At 37.9% G+C, this 17,931-nt stretch overlaps 1 pseudogene; it reads left to right on the top strand.

Annotated features, from left to right (window-relative positions):
• Positions 1-16,216: 16,216 nt before the first annotated feature.
• On the top strand, positions 16,217-16,313 carry LOC122102970 (annotated as a pseudogene).
• The last annotated feature ends 1,618 nt before the right edge of the window (positions 16,314-17,931 follow it).

The raw sequence follows: 17,931 nt of genomic DNA, 5'->3' as shown, positions 1-17,931 counted from the left end.
AAGTTCTCTGTAAATTGAAGCGAATTTTAAATGGGAAGAAGGTTCTCAGAACATTGTTTTTGTGAGTGTATGTGCTGTTCATTATTTCCCAAGTGGACATGAGCTAACAGTAAGGGAAACAATAGCAATAATAGGAGAAAGAGAAGTTCTGTGTTTAAGTATAAGGGTTCAATACAATGTAGAAGACTACAAATAAGACAACATTGAAACAATAAAGCCAATTCCAGTATGTAGATTTATGGGAGTGATATACAGAAAGCAAGACTCATGCGTGGAACATGAAGTATGAGGCCAATCTCATTCTAAATCATGCTTGGTAATCATGCAACTTCGTAGAAAGTAGAATGGAAGAATAATCCTGTTTCCAAAGCAAGTCAGATATAAGAGCATGGATTTAACTGGAAAAAAAATGTTCATCTTGTGAGAGCAGGGATTATACTAGCAATGAACTGGTGGCTAAGATCACATTTCTTTAATTTTTTCTTTACTTATATATGTATATTTTTTGTTGGCCGTGGTCTTGGCACTTGAACTCTGGGCCTGTGAGCTGTCTCTCTACTATTCAGCTCAAGGCTAATGCTCTACCACTTCATCCACAGTGCCATTTCCAGTTTTCTTTTAGTTAATTGGAGAAAAGAGTCTCTGGGCCTTTCCTACCTGGCCTGGCTTTGAACCCCAATCCTCATATCTCACCACAACCCAGCTTACAATCACATTTATAACAGTGTACACTCAGGATATGTAATGTGTGTGTTCATTTATATTTATAAGAATTCTTGAGTTAGGGGCTGGGAAGGTGGCTCAGTGGTAGAGTGCTTGCCTTGCATGAATGAGGCCTGGGTTCGATTCCTCAGCACCACATAAGCAAAAAAGAAAAAAGCCGAAAGTGGTGCTGTGACTCAAGTGGTAGAGTGCTAGCCTTGAGCTGAAGAGCTGAGGGACAGCGCCCAGGCCAAGAGTTCAGGTCCCATGACCGGACCACCCACCAAAACAACAACAACAAAAAAGAACACTAAAGTTAAAAATCTAGGCTACAGTTTAGACATTACCCTCACAAAAATATTTGTAGTTTTTTTTTTTGGGGGGGGGGGTCCGGTCGTGGGGCCTGAACTCTGGGCCTGGGCGCTGTCCCTCAGCTCTTCAGCTGAAGGCTAGTGCTCTACCACTGGAGCCACAGAGCCACTTCCGGCTTTTTTCTTTTTGCTTATGTGGTGCTGAGGAATCGAACCCAGGGCCTCAGGCATGCAAGGCAAGTGCTATACCACTGAGCCACCTTCCCAGCCCCAAAATATTTGAAGTTTAAAAGTTGATACTCCTGGAGAAATAAAACCTAATAATGTAAAGGTGTCTGGGAAGTTAAGTTTGCATCCAGCCTGGGCAGAACACTCTTTGCAACAGTACATATAATAAAGCAGCCAAACCTGGATTGGAAGATGGCTCAGGTGATGGAATATCAGTTATGAGCAAGATTGCTGAATAAGAGCTTGAGGATTTTGCATACATACATACAAACATACACATACACACAGAGGCACTTATATGTGCACACACAAATACATAAATGAAACAACTCTCAGAATGTGTAGAAAAGTTAGAAAACAACAGAATATATAGGCTGAAGTAGACTAGAATCAAGTGATAATTTTTAATATTAGAAAGTCCTCAAGTGAACTTCCTTCAATAAAGTTTGACAATATTACATAGGTAGTGACCAGAGATAGTAAGAGAGTCAATTAATCATTATTAAAAGGATTGCATCCATGGAGGAATGAATCAGAGACCCCGCAGGTGCATCTGAAAATATTCATATCCTGTGTCAAATGTTAGAACATCTTTGAAAATAGTAGATAAACAGTCTGAACAGTCACTCTGGTGTATAATATCCCTGGAGAAGTTCAGAATTGGTAGTCTGTATCTAGATTAAATAAACCAAGAAACTATGGCAGGACAATGTGATACAAGCCTAGAATTCTAGCACTGAGATTAAGACAGGAGATTAGAGACTGGAATCACATAGTGATAACTTCCCTGGACCAGGTAGTATACTTTTGTCTTAATAAAACAAAACAAACAAGAAAGGAATACATAGTTGGAAGTTTGGGCAAATTTTGTCATTATGTTTTGAGAAGTCAAATTTCCTGTTGAAATGCAACTCATACTTAATCTTAACTTGTGTTTTAAATTCTCTCTTCGTTACAGAACATTCCCAGATGCAAAATGACTCATGATTGCCATCCAAAATTTGAAAAAGTAAGTAATCATCATTCTGTTGTATCCCAAAGAAATGATGAAGGATTACAAAAACTTAAGCTTGGAAAAATAGCAATTCATCTAATAATAATTCATCTAAAAATAACATTCATCTAATGTAGGATTATGAGGATCTTGCTAAATTAGAATTTAGATTTAAAATAAATATTTTGATTTTGTTTGTAATTTCATATTCTATAGGATACTACAAAATTCGTTTTAAGTAGAGGGTTTAATTGACAAATTCACAAATGATTTTGCATTCTACTTGCCTAGAATATTCTTTCAAGAGAGTTATAATTATAATTTAGTTAATAGTTAATTAAAATAGTTCATGTATAAAATGATAATATGAATGTTGGAGACAGAGTTGCCAAAAATTGATGATATTAATTTATAAATTATAATAAGAGCAATTTTTTGAGGATTTGGTATAACAAGGTATGAAGGGAATAATCGTGTGACATCTTCTTTCTTCTACCTGTATGTAACACAGGAAGCAATTTCCTTAATTATTTGCCACTGTATACAATGAGAAAAATGTTAGGTTTGGGGTTTGTTTTTATTTTTGTTTTTGTTTTATTTGTTTGTCCTAGGGCTTTAACTCTGGGCCTGGACACTGTCTCTGAGCCTGTTTATGCTCAAGGCTTGTGCTCTACCACTTCAACCTCAATGCCACTTGTGTCTGATTTTTGCTGATAAGTTTATTGGAGATAAGAATCTAGGGAATCTTCCTGCCTCGGTGAGCTTTGAACTGTAATCTTCTGATCTTAGCATCCACAATTTGTATGATAGTTAAAAAATTATAAATATAAATAATATTTGCAAGTGTTCCAATCTCAAGTATACCAGTGGTGGGAAAATGATGCAAACCAGTTTATTGTAGTGTTCTTTCCAGAACATGTATGGCGTCACATTAGCAGAGTTGCATTTTTTCACAATAGAGATAAGCTATTCATGATGTGAATTAAGAGAAGTTTGAGGTGCACCCTAAAAGTTCTAAACTGTTGGGCTAGGATGTCTCTATATCATAAATATTGGGATTGGTGGTCATAAAAATAATAGCTTACTGTGATAAAAAATTGCTTACTCTTGAAGAATTATTACCGTTGCTAATTAGTTTTATCTTCTACCAGAATGTACTTATTTTTGTGTTGAATCTCAATCTGTAACACCCCATTTGAAAATGCATCTATTGCAGAATTACATACCATGCAAGCCGGTACTGTTTTGAATCTCTCAGGTATGGAATCTTCCGGAATTGAAATGAGTAGTTATTAGTCATTGGAATGTTGAAGAACACATATATCCTGTCTTTTTAACTGCTTATTTACTTTTAAAAGTTATAGGTTTCCATAGAATTAAACTGTTTTCGCTTTTAATATGAGAAAGTATTATGTTCTTTTTTCAAAATATTGGTAAGTATATTGTGAAAATATTGTCTAGTCAGATAGCATTCAAGTTGATGGTCCTCTGATTAAAAAGGGATAATTACTTCAAATTAGATGCCAAACAATATTGATTTTTTAAAAGTTACTACATAAAGAATAATATTTACTATACCAATACAGTTTAATTTTATTTCATGCAGCTTATTTTTAAAATTTAATTTTATTGTCAAAGTGATGTACAGTGGGGTTACAGCAATTTTAAAGTAGTGAATACATAACTTTCCAAACTTGTTACTCCATCCCTCATTTTCTTCAGTTATCCTTCACCCCAATACCCCTCACAAGTTGTAATGTACATTTCCAACATATTGTCTTGTGAGTATTACTATTGCATTGGTTTGCCTTTGTCCTTTGTCTCACCATTTTGTTGTTCCTCTTCCCTTCCCTTATTAAGGTAAATATATACACAATACACAGGCTACCAAAATCAAATACTGCAGGGAATAAAGCATAGGGGAAAAAACCAAAAGAAAATAGAAATCACATAGTACATTAAAAACAACAACCACAAATAATACTCTCTGTTTCCATATCTTGGAGTTCATTTTGCTCAGAATCAGATTATAAGGTTATATATATGCATAACATAGCCACTGGAAAATAATAGTTTCATGGACACTATATCATGAAAACAACATGTTAACTTTTTTTGATGGTAAAGGAGGAGTTAGGATTGGTGAATTCGTGGTTCTAATAAAGGAATTTCAAAAGAGTTTTAAAATTATAACAGGTAAATTTTAATTTGTTCAAACTTTTTAACAACTTAGCTATTATGAAAATTTAAAATTGCCTGGGAAAATAGGCTTTCATGCAAAGTAATTCATGGAGACGTAGCTGACAGGGAGCAATGTGGATGAAGATGGCTCATTTTCACACTGAAAAAACAAACCTCAGAAACCTTGCTATAAATCCTGTAGGTTCCCTTGAGAATTGTCCTTACCCAGGAAATCTACTCTTACTGTGTGAAACAAGGTTGTAGTGGAATTTAAATTCAAACTTCTTTAAAAAAAAAAAAGACATCAAAATTGGTGACTTGACTTTAATTACCAAACAGTAATTCTCTGAAAAAGATAATTTGGGTCAAAATATTTAGGGAGAAAGTGCCCTCAACAATGAAAGAAGGTATTGGGTTTACACTTTTCTATTTGTAATACTTTCCACAATGCCTTTGCACATGAAGCCCTGAACCACAGAAGAAAATCTGATTGGATACTTGAAACCAATGATTTCACATTTCTTAGTAGCTCACAAAATATAATGTCCTTATTAACATGAGATAGAGAAGACTTTTCTTATTACATAAGCCAAAAAGTTTTGGGATCAGAAAAGAATTGAGCAAATTGAAAAGGCAAGAAAACGCGTACTTAGAAGCCCTAGCTAAGCATATTGGCTTCAGCAGTGGAGGGAGGCCAAACTACTTGATATACATTGTCTTAATATTTTTGCTACCTAAAGTGATTTTACAGAGCCTATTTAGATCACTACAATGCAGAACAGATTGAATGAAGACATGAAAATAAATTCCACATCCAATAAAAAGAGTTGTAAAAGGAAAACCATGAAGATTTAGTGTGGGTCCGATCTTGTTGAGTCAGCTAGAGTAGCAGTTGAAGCACACTTTTTGCTCATAGAGACATGATCCACAGGCATGTCTGCCTAGCTTGCCATCCATGACCTGTCCATACTCCGTACATTCCCCCGGGGGACCAATCTGTGCCTGTCACCAAGCAGTGCTCATCACAAGTGCCTTACAGCAACTCTCTGCTAAGTAATTGGCTGGGAAGGACTCAGGAGGTTGGGAAAGCTGGGGCTTTAAAATCACCCCCTTGTGCAGAAATAAACGAGACCTGCTTAAGCCTGTTCTCCCAACGTGTGTTGTTGTGTGCTTCGTTCACACTTACCTCCTGCCAGAGACTAGCCCTACAAGTGATGCCTAACGACAGGCTCGATTGCTTTTGGCAGATAGATGGTCTAGGGTCTAGTGCAAGGTTAGTGCCTCTATGGGTAACCTTCCCCCGCAGCAGGAGAGCCTCAATCACGAGCACTTGTTGCCCTGTTCTGGAGTAGGCAGATGAAAGTATCACAAAAGGAAGCTAGTTTAATATGGGAAATAGTGAGTGAATTGTGTCCCTGGATTGACACCGGGGACATTTGGGATCCAGACAGGTGGACCCACGTCCTTCAGGCAGCTCATAAAAAGGAAGTCCATGAAGGCGCTGAGCTGCCCCTAACCTTTTACCCCATCATAGTAGGTATTCAAGCCTGTCTATCAGGGAAAGAAGAAGGGGAAACTCTGCAGGCATTTAACACCTCGCTGCAAGAAGAAACAACAAAAGGAAAATGGCGAAGCTGCTCAAACACTCCCATCTTCTTGTGATACAGCAAACAATTCCAGCAAGAACACAGATAACCAACAACTTCCACTATCAAGTGACACAGGGGGCTGGCCAGCTATGCTTGTAAAACCGCCTCCCCCACACTATCAGTCCCAGGAAGCCTGCCCAATCACTTCTTTTTGCTGTTTAGGCCAGCCTGGGAACTCCCCTCAGAAAACTTTGTATCCTTGGGCAGAGATATCCAACTTTGCCCAGGAACAAAAACCCATTGTTCCCCATGTAATACAACAGTTGTTCATGGGCCCCACAACTATCGTGGCAACGACAGCCAAGCCTATAAATGAACCCCAGTTCATATTCCCGGTAAACGTCCACCGAACCTCTGTATGACCTAACCAATGGCACCCCCATGACCCAAAAGTACTTGACAAATACTGGGCCGCTGTCAGGGAAGATGGGTTACAGTCCCTGAACGCTCAACAGATGCTTGAATCCCTTAGCATTGATCTTAACTGCCCCATGATTGGAAGAGTTTAATGAACACAGCATTATCTTCAGGGTCTTCCTTTTATGGAAGGCTGCTTTTTCTGATGAATGTGAACAACAAAGCACCCAAAATATCACTACCAGAGGGCAGGATGCCACCATGGGGGACCCTGATTGTTTAAAAGGTGAGGCAGCTTATGCGTCTCCTGCCGCACAAACAGTAGCACCTCCACAGTACTTTGATCAAGTATGCCTCTGTGCGTTGAGGGTTGTCTCCTCAGTCCCTTCTAAAGAAGGGGACAAAGAACTAAAACCCCTCATACAACGTCCCAATGATCTTTTCACTGACTTCGTTGCCTTTGTTCAAGAAGCATTGGCCTGGAAAGTATCCCATGCTGGAGCCTGAGATGTGCTAATCAAGAGCCTAATATGGGAAGGGGCTACACAGGAATGCAGAAAAGCCATTGCCCCTGAACGAAATATGGAGATCACTGATTGCATCCTATCCACCAAAGATTTGGGGTCATCAACTCATGCTGAGTATCCTTGCACCTCCTTTAGCCTCTATGACTGCCAGTGCTCACGCGCCCCCTAATGGCAGAATGGGAAATCGACCTTGTTGGGGATGTGGCAGAACTGGTCATTTTTATAAAGGATTGCCCATCACTCTGGGGCTCACCCAAAAGAAAACAACCTCCTTCTGTATGTCCTAAATGCAAAAAGGGTTTTCATTGGACCTCTGAATGCTGCTCTACGACTCAGCCTTTCAACTAAATAAGCGGCAGTCCTCAGCCCCAACCACAATAGGACAAAGGCAACAGCCACCACCTCAAGTGTTATGGAGTACCTACCCAAAAAGGAAAAGCTAGAATGAAACTTAAAATCAATGGAACAGAATTTAAGGGCATCATTGATATAGGAGCTGACTGTACAGTCCTTAGAAAAGATGAAGTAGAAGGGTTGGGATGGAACCTAATTCCTGGCGCCTGCATAAAGGTGTCAGTGGAAAAACAGATTCCCTCCATGTCCAATGGCCTGTAAGACGGGAAAACTGTGGTGGGGCCACCAGGGCTTTTAAACCTCTTGTTGCCCCTGGCCTTCCATACAATCTTTGAGGAAGAGATGTCCTCACTAATATGGGTACTCTGATAACAACAGATGATACGGCTTTTTATGAAGACATCATAACCGATCGAGCCTTTAATAACCCACACTACCCCCAATTCTAATGGCCACTGTTGCATGACCAGAGCCAATTCCACTCCAATGGGACACCACCAAATCCATTTGGGTCGAATAGTGGCCTATTTCCTCTGAAAAGCTCCCTCATCTCCAGGTTCTAGTGGAGGAGCAACTAAAAAAGGGACACATAGAACCTAGCATCAGTCCCCACAATTCCCCATTTTTATTATCAAAAAAAGGGCTCAAGGAAAGTGGAGATTTCTCCATGATCTACGTTCCATAGTCATATAAAAAAGATAGGAACGCTTCAACCCGGACTCCACACACTTCTGCAATACCCAAAGACTGGCACATTGCCATTATTGACATCAAGGACTGCTTTTTTCCACCCCCCTACACCCCAAAGATAAAGAATATTTTGCCTTCTCAGTATGTGAATCTAATTGTCAACTACGTACTCACCGATATCTATGGAAAGTTCTCCCTAAAGGTATGAAAAATAGCCTTACTATATGTCAGATGTATGTTGCCCATGCTATTAGGACTTTGCTTTCCAAATACTTTTGTGTCCATTACATGGATGACTTTTTAATAGCACATAAAGATGCTACAACCATGCAAATCTGTTTAACAGAACTCAAGGAGAACTTTACAGTGCTGGGCCTTAATATTGCCCCGGAAAAAATTCAACTCAAAGCCCCTTATGCCTATCTTGGATACCATTTAAATCAAACAATTATCCCAAATGGGCCTCATATTGTCATTAAATCCCAATATACTTTAACTGAATTACAACAATTATGTGGACATATCAACTGGTTATGCAATTTTATGTCTCTCCCCACCCAACAACTCCAATTGTTATTTCAATTGCTTCAAGGACCCTCTGACCCAACTTCCCTTCATATACTTTCACCTGATGCTCAACAAGTTTCACAACAAGTCGCTGATTGATTATGTTCAACACCCTTGGTGTTTTTAGATACCACCCAAAAAATCAACCTAATTATATTAAATAATAATGGCCTAATGGTGGCGCTGATGCAAACCCATGGTTTTGTTACAATAAATTAGCATATCCATTACCATGCTATGCAATCTGGCCATCAAAGGTGCGGAATGATGCCGTCAAACTTATGGCTGATTCCCTGACCATCTTACATGGCCCATTACAAAAACAATCTTTGATTTCCTAACAATCGAAGAGGCATTAGCTTTACAAGTCATCCACTACTATTTTAACATTGATAATCATATGCCCAAAAACCTCATTTTAAAAGTTACCCAAGAACTCCCACTTTCATGGAAATTTTGTACTCGTCCCAATGGGCAACCTATACATCAAGCCATTGTACTTTTTACAGATGTTAACAAAACTGTTTATGGATTTTACAATGCCAATACTAAAAAATACATGCTTCAAAAACATTCCGTCTGTTCAAGCTGCTGAATTACTGGCCATTTTGCTCGCCCTCACATCTTTTCCCAAAGAACCTCTTAATATATTTTCTGATAGTTTATATACTGTACAAACTGTTGTCATTCTTCCTGGAGCTTTATTACAAGATGATGTAGCAAAAATAATGTGTAAACTGCAAAATGTATTAGACAATCGTGTCCAACCCTGGTACATTCAACACATTAGATCTCATACTAACCTCCCCAGACCCCTAGCTGCTGGTAATGAAGCCATTGATCGTGCTGTCACACCAACTGTACTACTCACAAATATGTGCATGGACCAGGCCCGAACGTTAGATGATCGTTTTCATTTATTGGCAGCTACTATCAAACAGTTATTTCCTGATTTAACACACCAACAATGCAAGCACATGATTCGGTCCTGCTCCTCTTGTGCACCTCTTTTACCCTTAGGATCACTTCAACCCATGGGAACAAATCCATGAGGCCTTAGACCCAATAGAACATGGCAAATGGACATAACCCATATCCCCCAATTCGGTAAACAAAAATACATCTCTGAATGCATAGATATATTCTCAGGCTTTATAACTGCTTTAGCCTTAACAGTTAAAAAAAGGCACGCTGTTAAGTCACTTCTACATGCCATTACAATTATGGGAGTTCCTTGGACCCTTAAAACAGACAATGGCCCTGCTTACACCTCCAAACATTTTTGTGAATTTTGTACCTTTTGGAACATTACACCCCAGACAGGTATTCCATATAACCCACAAGAGCAAGCCATTGTTGAACACAGTCATAAAGAAATCAAGACCATTCTTTTAAAAGAAAAGGGGGAACTGGAGGGGCTAGGGCTTAAAAATCCCCAAACACAATTAAATTATTGCCTTATAGTAAAAAACTTTTTAACATTCACACCCACCACATGTGGGACCCCCACCTCCCTGTACTGGGGACTCATGAAACACCTACTCTGGTCCCTTTGGATAGATGGAGGGACCCCATCACAAGAAAATGGGAGGGCCCTGCTCCCTTAATGGCACAAGGGACAGGATTTGCTTGTATCTTTCCAGACACGAGTGATAAACCTGTTTGGATCCCAGCTGGAGTTGTCTGACCAACCGTCACCACCTAAGCAAAAGATGCGTCAGCTATGCTTGAACAGTGTGAGGAGGAGGAGACACAAACCTCGAGCTAGAGCCCATGCCAACACTTGGGGAGACCTAAAGATATTGGTCGAACAAGCCCAGGTTATGGCCCCAGACCCTGACCCGGGGCATGGTACTCTATTCCTCCTATTGTGTGCCATTATTACAGCCAATTCTTAATCTGCTGCAGGGCAGGGTAAGATAACTTTAGTGCCCAGCCCCCAAATCTTAATGATCTCAAATGCTTTCTTCCAATGGCAGGGTTGGCCTTCCTTTCTCAGCAGACGCCTTATGGCATCAAAAAACAAACCTTACTTTTAGATGGAAGGGAGCCATCTGTTTTTGTTTTTCAAACGAGATGATAAAGCAATTTGATGGCTGTACCATCCCCCTCGCAACAGTAACGCATGGGATGGAATGGTGGAACTACACAGGACCCTACCCCATTTGTCCCACTGGAAAAAAATTGTAATCAGGCTACTGACATATATTTTCATATGCAGTTGTGCCCACGCAGGGAGTTTGATAGCTTTGGCACTATATGCATTCCTCTTGAGCAATTAGTGATTAGCCTTTGAGCCAATTCCTGGCAAGGCAAAGTGTTTGGGGAGCTCGCGTTGTCCCTCTACCCGGCTATATACAACCAATCTGAAAAAGATCCCAAACCTCAAAATCTAAATGAGTTTTTTGACTCTTCAGGAGGATGATTGGGAGACCTAGGAGCCACCATGCCAATCGTTTGCTCATCACATTCCTGCCTCGATTTGTCCCCTTTCCTATTGGCCAATACTCGTCGCTGTAACCAATATGGATACGACCAGGTGTCAGGAATGGTAGTGGTTAGAGCCCCATTCTTTTTTTTGTCTAGGAGACAACTCTTCCACTACTTGCACTCTCAGCAATCACTGGCAACCCAAGGACTCATAGCCTTTTGCAGGTTTGGTACGTGTTCCCCCATTTATTGTTCTGGCTACTAATGACTCTCAGTTTTCCCAGGTTCAATTAATTCGCCCATGCACTAAAAGAGCAGTACGATTGATCATTGCAATCGGGTCCGAAATCATCGCTACAGTGGCTTCATCTACCAGTGCTGCTATATTGCTGTCCCAAAGCGTGTCCACTGTGCAACAGATAAACCAGCTCATCCCTCAACTGTCATCCATAGAATTACAGCATTTACAAGTTGCCAATCATCTTAAGGGAGGCCTCCTTGTGCTCCAACAACAAATAGACTTGCTCCAAGAACAGATTACGTTTCTTCGATTACAACAAGGAGGACTATATAATGCAATGACTACTTCTGTCTGTCAGCTTTCCACTCCTGCACCCAATGTCACTGAACTTAGTAACTACATCAAAGGCCCTTGGTCCCTTAAGTACTTAAACTTCACCCCAAACCTGCTGCATGATGTTACCCGCCTAAACCAAACCACCATACAGCTTATTCCCACTGCCTCCTTTTTAGAAGAGTGCTTAAAAAGTTACAACAATCGTTTTTGCCATTCTCTCTGGTCATCTGGGGAGGCCTTGTACTTTTGGGCTTTCTCTCCTAGGAATTATTAAATGCTTGCACTCCCGGCAAAAACGCCTCCAACGACGGGTCACCATAATGACGGTCCTTTTAAAAGAAAAGGGGAAATTTGTGGGTAGAGCCGGTCAGATCTGGTTGAGTCAGCTAGAGTAGCTGTTGAAGCACACCTCCTGCTAATAGAGATGTGACCCACAGTCATGTCCGCCTAGCTTGCCATCCATGAGCTATCCAAGATCCCTACATGCCCCAAGGGGACCAAACAGTGCCTGTCACCAAGCAGTGCCCATCATCAACTCCCTGCTAAGTAATTGGCTGGGAAGGACTCCGGAGGTTGGGAAAGCTGGGGCTATAAAATCCCAACCCTTGTGCAGAAATAAACCAGACATGCTTAAGTCTGTTCTCCCAACATGTGTTCCTTGTGTGCGTCGTTCATGATTACCTCATGCTGGAGATCTAGCCCTACAATGTAGCAATGGGGGAGTCCCTTATAGTCCTTCACCTTCACTAGGCTTGAAGCCAAGAATCTGTGATAAGTGGGAAATCAGACAAGAGCTAAGAGGAGGACAGAGAAATAAGACATAGGAGCATTGTCCTTTTGTAACAGATACTGTCATCCAAGGTATGGGTGATTATACTCTATTCTTCTCCATACAACTTTTTGAGTAAATGCAAGACGGATAGAAAAATAATCTATTGAAATAATTTTGCAAAGAATAACTTCAATATTCCTGATATGGTATCTAAGGAGAATCTTAAGAGAGAAGATAAAAGTGGAGTATTCTTCTGTTTCCTCTAAGCATATTGTTAGCAAAATATATCTTTGAGGTTAGAAGTGATTGAACCAAAAATTGGTGGAGTACTGATTTTTGAGGGCAATTTAGACACAAGAAGACTTTCAAGGTAAAAGAAAAAAAAAGTATAGCTAAATATTTGTGATCACAGCTTCTTGGACTGGTATTTTGGAGACAAAGTTTTACATTAGAGATTGTCCTCATTAACATTGATGCTGGGTTTCCGTGGCACCGAAATGCAAGTGGAAAGTTTAATGGACTCGCTTGGCTAAGTAAACAACATGATAGAATAAATGGAATATAATATTTACTGAATTATTTTGAACAATTACTTTGCCAGAACAAAGAAGGAAATATATAATGCAAATCACTTGACATAAACTTATGAATGAAAGTAGTCAATAGAAATGAGAGAAAACAGAGAGGACTGTTTCCTCTCCGGTGGAGTAATGGGTTCTTGATCTTGTTTCTTCCATTCTATCTTTACAAGCTATCAAGTGTGGCTCAGGATTGGAGTATACAGTTCAGACCAAGAGAACATGCAGAAGAAAATATTTGCAGCAGATATAGGTGATTTATAACCTAAGACAATCTATTTAAATCTGTTAAAAATTCTCCTCCACCCCAAACTGCCCACTTTAAACAACTTTGTATGCTTTTCACAAGATTGTCCTTCATTAACTATTTAAAATTTTGAGAAGTCATCATCATACTCTATAGAGATTGCTGTTTGGTTGTGCTTTTTGTGTGTTTGTGTTTTTTGTTGTATTTTTTCACTGAATTACAAAAGGTTGTGCTAGTGTGTTTCAATTAAGTATGACCATCTAATTGTCCAATGTTCCTGGATCAGAGTCACTCCTTCTATCCTTCTCAACCAACCCCTTCTACAAGATTTATTTCCGATTTACCACTTCCTTTCTCACATGTGTACATTGAGTATTCTAGCTGTACTTGACCCTTGTGCCATTTTTCATTCATTCTATGTCTTTACAATTATTCCTCTCTGGTTTCAACTTCCTGATAGTCATTCTGTTAAACTGTCTGCTCCTACTTTGAAAGGTTTATATATATTCCATAGAGTTTCAATTCTGCATATACTTAAACTGATGTCAGCTTATATTTCCATAATTCATTCATCTGAAGTAACAATTTGCAAGCCTGGAGACATGAAGCACCTAGACCTGATTTTATTCCCCTCCATTTGGAAGATTAATCTGTAGTCAACAAGAAAGTTTAAAAATGGCTGAGAATGTATTCCTATGGCTTTGTAAAGTGGTTTGTGATTATTTTATTTTACATGGGATAATATTTTCTACTACCTATGAGTTTTGGAAAAAGAAGAAAACTAAAATTTACTACTGTAGAGGAATATGATAGAGAAAGAAGACAGATTTTATGTTTGTCAAATCTCTGATGAGTACCCATATTCAAGACTTAAAGTCATATTTCTTACTATGTTAGACAGATAAGGAAAACATAAAACACCATATGATAGGGCAACTATTCATGACTTTTTAAAAAGTATTTTTTATGTGATGAAATTTACTTTATTAGCGAATGTTTTGGTTTGAAATATGGGAGGCTGATCTATTTAACAAATTTTCGAAAGCACTTACTGAAAAACACAAATGGTGAGGGGTCCTATTTCTACACTTTAATGAATGGTTGAACCTGTTTGGCATTAGTGCTGGGTAAATAAATCAACTCTATTTTAACTTGCTCCCTACACTTGAAAAACTAGTAACGTCACTAAATATCATCTACTTGTAAAGTGTTATTTTGGCAAATGTGATTTTAAAAAGTTTATTTGAAAAGGAATATACTTTCAGGAGATTAAATGTAGGTTATCATTGGTTTGAGAATGACAACCTTTTTACACTACAGAACCAAGTTTGTCTGAAGTACTAGTGTTTTGAAGCAATAAGGTTCTTCTCAATCAATGTTTTTTCTGAATTATATTTGAACTGTATGACAAATATTCCTAGCATTGGTAGATCAATTATGGATCTATCTTTCCAGGAACTATTTTTTGGCCTGATGATGCTGGACTGAAATCATTCATTAATCATTAGAAGAGGGGTATTACAAATCATTTTGTGACATTTGTGGTCTTGTTCACTCCTATGGGATGGTCATCTGAAAATAGAAAGTTTGAATTACTGTACTTTCACATTTTGTGATTTCATATGGCATTTTAAGTTGCCTTGCATTTCCCAAGTGCTTACTGCTAATTCCTGCATTTCAAGGAATTGGGCCCCTGAAATATAGGAAATGAGAAATTAAGATGGGTCTTCAATTACTTTCTGTTGGTATGTTGCATGGGCCTCGGTGAGATCTCTTGCCCTAGTTATTTGATGATGCAGGTAACTGGGACCTGGGATCCTAGGACCCGTGGATCCTGTGGAAGAATAATACCTTTTAGACATCATATCAGCAAAATTCGAGTATAATCAGTAGGAATGCTTCAGAAATATGGAGAAAAACAGTTTGGGACCAGCGAGTTAAAACAATAAACAGAGCAGCAGAGTAAAATCCCTTATAGATTAAAGAAAACAACATTGTTTTTTTTTTACCATGTGAATTCAGAAACCAAGAACAATTAGAAGGTATCACATGTTTATACTGAAAACGTTGCATTGATACTTTTTATATTCTAATATATATTCTAATCCTGATTATTTATATTCCAATCTATTTATTGTAATAAATATCAATTAATTTGTCAAATTATAAATTAATTCCAGTAAGATTCACTGTGTGAAATATAAAATCAGCACATAAATATAAAATATATAAGTATATATAATATAAGAAAATGCTTTGCATTGTTCTGTTGTGGTTAAGGTAACAAAGGCAACTGTTTTAAAATATTCCATTACCTCTACCTCAGTGTTTGGTAGAATTAAACTTAGAGCTTTACCATTCGGAGATGTACATCCTAGAGGCAAGAGGAAACACTGTGATTAAAACATTACCAATTTAAGGCCTAATAACAAGGAGAAACATATGGACTTCTCCTGGAGCCTCCTGAGTAGATAGGATTACAGGCGAGAGCCATCAGCGCCTGGCTTAGTCTGAACAGTTCTGTCTGAACTGTTCATCACTTTATGATCCTTTGTAACTAAGATTAGTTTTGCTCCAATAAGACAATCTATGCTGTCAGGGTAAGATATTCTGGTAGGTCTGTTCTTACATGGAGCAAGGGTAAAGGGTCAGGCAGACATTTGTGCCAGTAAGACCTCATTTGGGAAATTTTAAGCTGCAGAAGTTTAGAAGCTCTTAAGCAAGGCTTACTTTGAATCCATTAGCTCCACAAAGCTAAATCAGTTAAAAAATAAGTACTTGAAAATCCATCACCTTTGGACCTAGCTATGAAGGCTTCAAAGTATGATCAAATTTCAAATGAAAAAGACTTAAAATAGTTATTGACAAAAAATTGCAAATGTGAGCAATTGAACAAACAATATAAGTTTTTTCCACCATACACAGAATTTTGCAGAAATAAGATGAATAGCAAATTTGGGAACAATAGGTTTCCTTGTTGCAAATAGGCAACCAAGGATATATGCCTATCTTAAGTTTGCATCATTAACTACGTAAATTTACAAGATACTACATGCTTCAGCAGCATGTCTACCTGAATTACAATACAGAGATTAACATGGCTTTTGCACAAGGATGATATGAAAATTTGTGAAGTATTCCATATTTTTCATTCTTCAGATGCAAGAAATGAAAAACAGTTATGAAAAAGTTGATTACAAATATACAAGTGTAATAATACATATAATTCATAGAAATAAAAGTTAGTTTGACATGAGTGTATTCAATCTTCACCTTTTTAGAAAGGCCTTTATATAGCATAACCTTTATAAAACTTTTGAAATAAGATAACATTGTCATTTTATCCCAAAGAAATAAAATTCTATAAGGACGTAGGAATTAAAGGAATCTTAAACTGTTCCTATATGGAATGCAATCTGAAAGAACACATTTATTAATGGACCTATATATTATAATGTCAAATTCAAAATATTATATCTAGGAGAGAAAGAAATAGATTATGGACATTATACAAACAGAATATAAATATTTTAAAATATACTTTTTTCAGACAAGCACCAGAAATATCTTTAGTTTCTCTACTACTCATTTCAACAGATAAGTTAAAATTATTTCTGATTTAAAAAAATCACAAACTCTATAGATATCATTATTGATGTATACAAACAACTCGAATATATTTTGACATCAAAGTCAGGCAATTCACTTGGAAGAATACCATGGAATCCATGAATTTCTAAAGTAAAATATTGCTCTTGCTTGTTATTGTGAAAATATTTTGTATGGACACATGGGATGGACTGGCAATTTTGAAATTTAAGAAACTTAATGGAAACATTAGGACTTAAGAGAACAATTTGTACAGATTTCCACAACTTCAAAGAGGTAGTGATACATACTTATCCTTTTGGTAATATCAAATGCAGTTTCTTCTAAGTTGTGCTTCAGATCTGGTTTGATATAATGGTTCAACAGAAGGAGATCCAGCGATTCTTTGCTATATCTATACCCAGCAGCAAGGGGGTCAAGAGGCCTGTAGTTTGGCCACTGGTGTCTGCATCATGATGAAATAAAGAAGCCACTCTGGTATTATTCCATGTATAAGTACTGTGCAGGGGTATCCACCCTTTCACAGTTATTCCATGAATATCTGCTTTGAGCCACCAACTCATGGACAATGTCTAAGTGTCCACAGTAGGCTTCTAGATGAAGAGGTGTATATTCATCGTTATTCTGGTGAATTTTCCGCATCTGTTTTTTCACTATTATTTATTTTCTCTTTTTTCATTTTTACTATTCTAAATTATTCTAACTGGAGAGTAGAGATTTGGTAGAGAGCAGAGGAAAGATTTTCCTCTGTATTCAAAGGGACAAACTGAAAATGAGGACCAGTGGTGTCTTCATGTGCAGCTTATTCTAGGAATGAGAAAATAGGAAATAATGCCTTATATGTAAATGAATTGGGAAATGACAGAGCAGAAAGTGAAATGATGTAAAAAAACTATAAAAGCAAAATAAAGTAGGATAATTATGGAGTAATCATATTACCTATGAGAACCATGAGAAGGAAAGAGGAAGAGAGAGACAGATGTGCAATGATATAGCTAGCAACAAAATCCATCCCTCTGATCAAATTATAGAACAAATAATTTTTATTTTTAAAAGAGATGGAAATAGAATTTATGATCAGATGTCTCCATTGTTTTTGATTATAATTTTCTTATCTTAAATACTTGTACAAGGGAATTTCCATTCATCAAATCAGTT

This window comes from Dipodomys spectabilis, unplaced genomic scaffold (assembly GCF_019054845.1).
Source record: "Dipodomys spectabilis isolate Male_0828 unplaced genomic scaffold, ASM1905484v1 ptg001141l, whole genome shotgun sequence".
In the NCBI taxonomy this organism is placed as follows: Eukaryota; Metazoa; Chordata; class Mammalia; order Rodentia; family Heteromyidae; genus Dipodomys; species Dipodomys spectabilis.
Note: the sequence above shows the minus strand (reverse complement) of the source record. Positions and strands in the feature narration are given on the sequence as shown.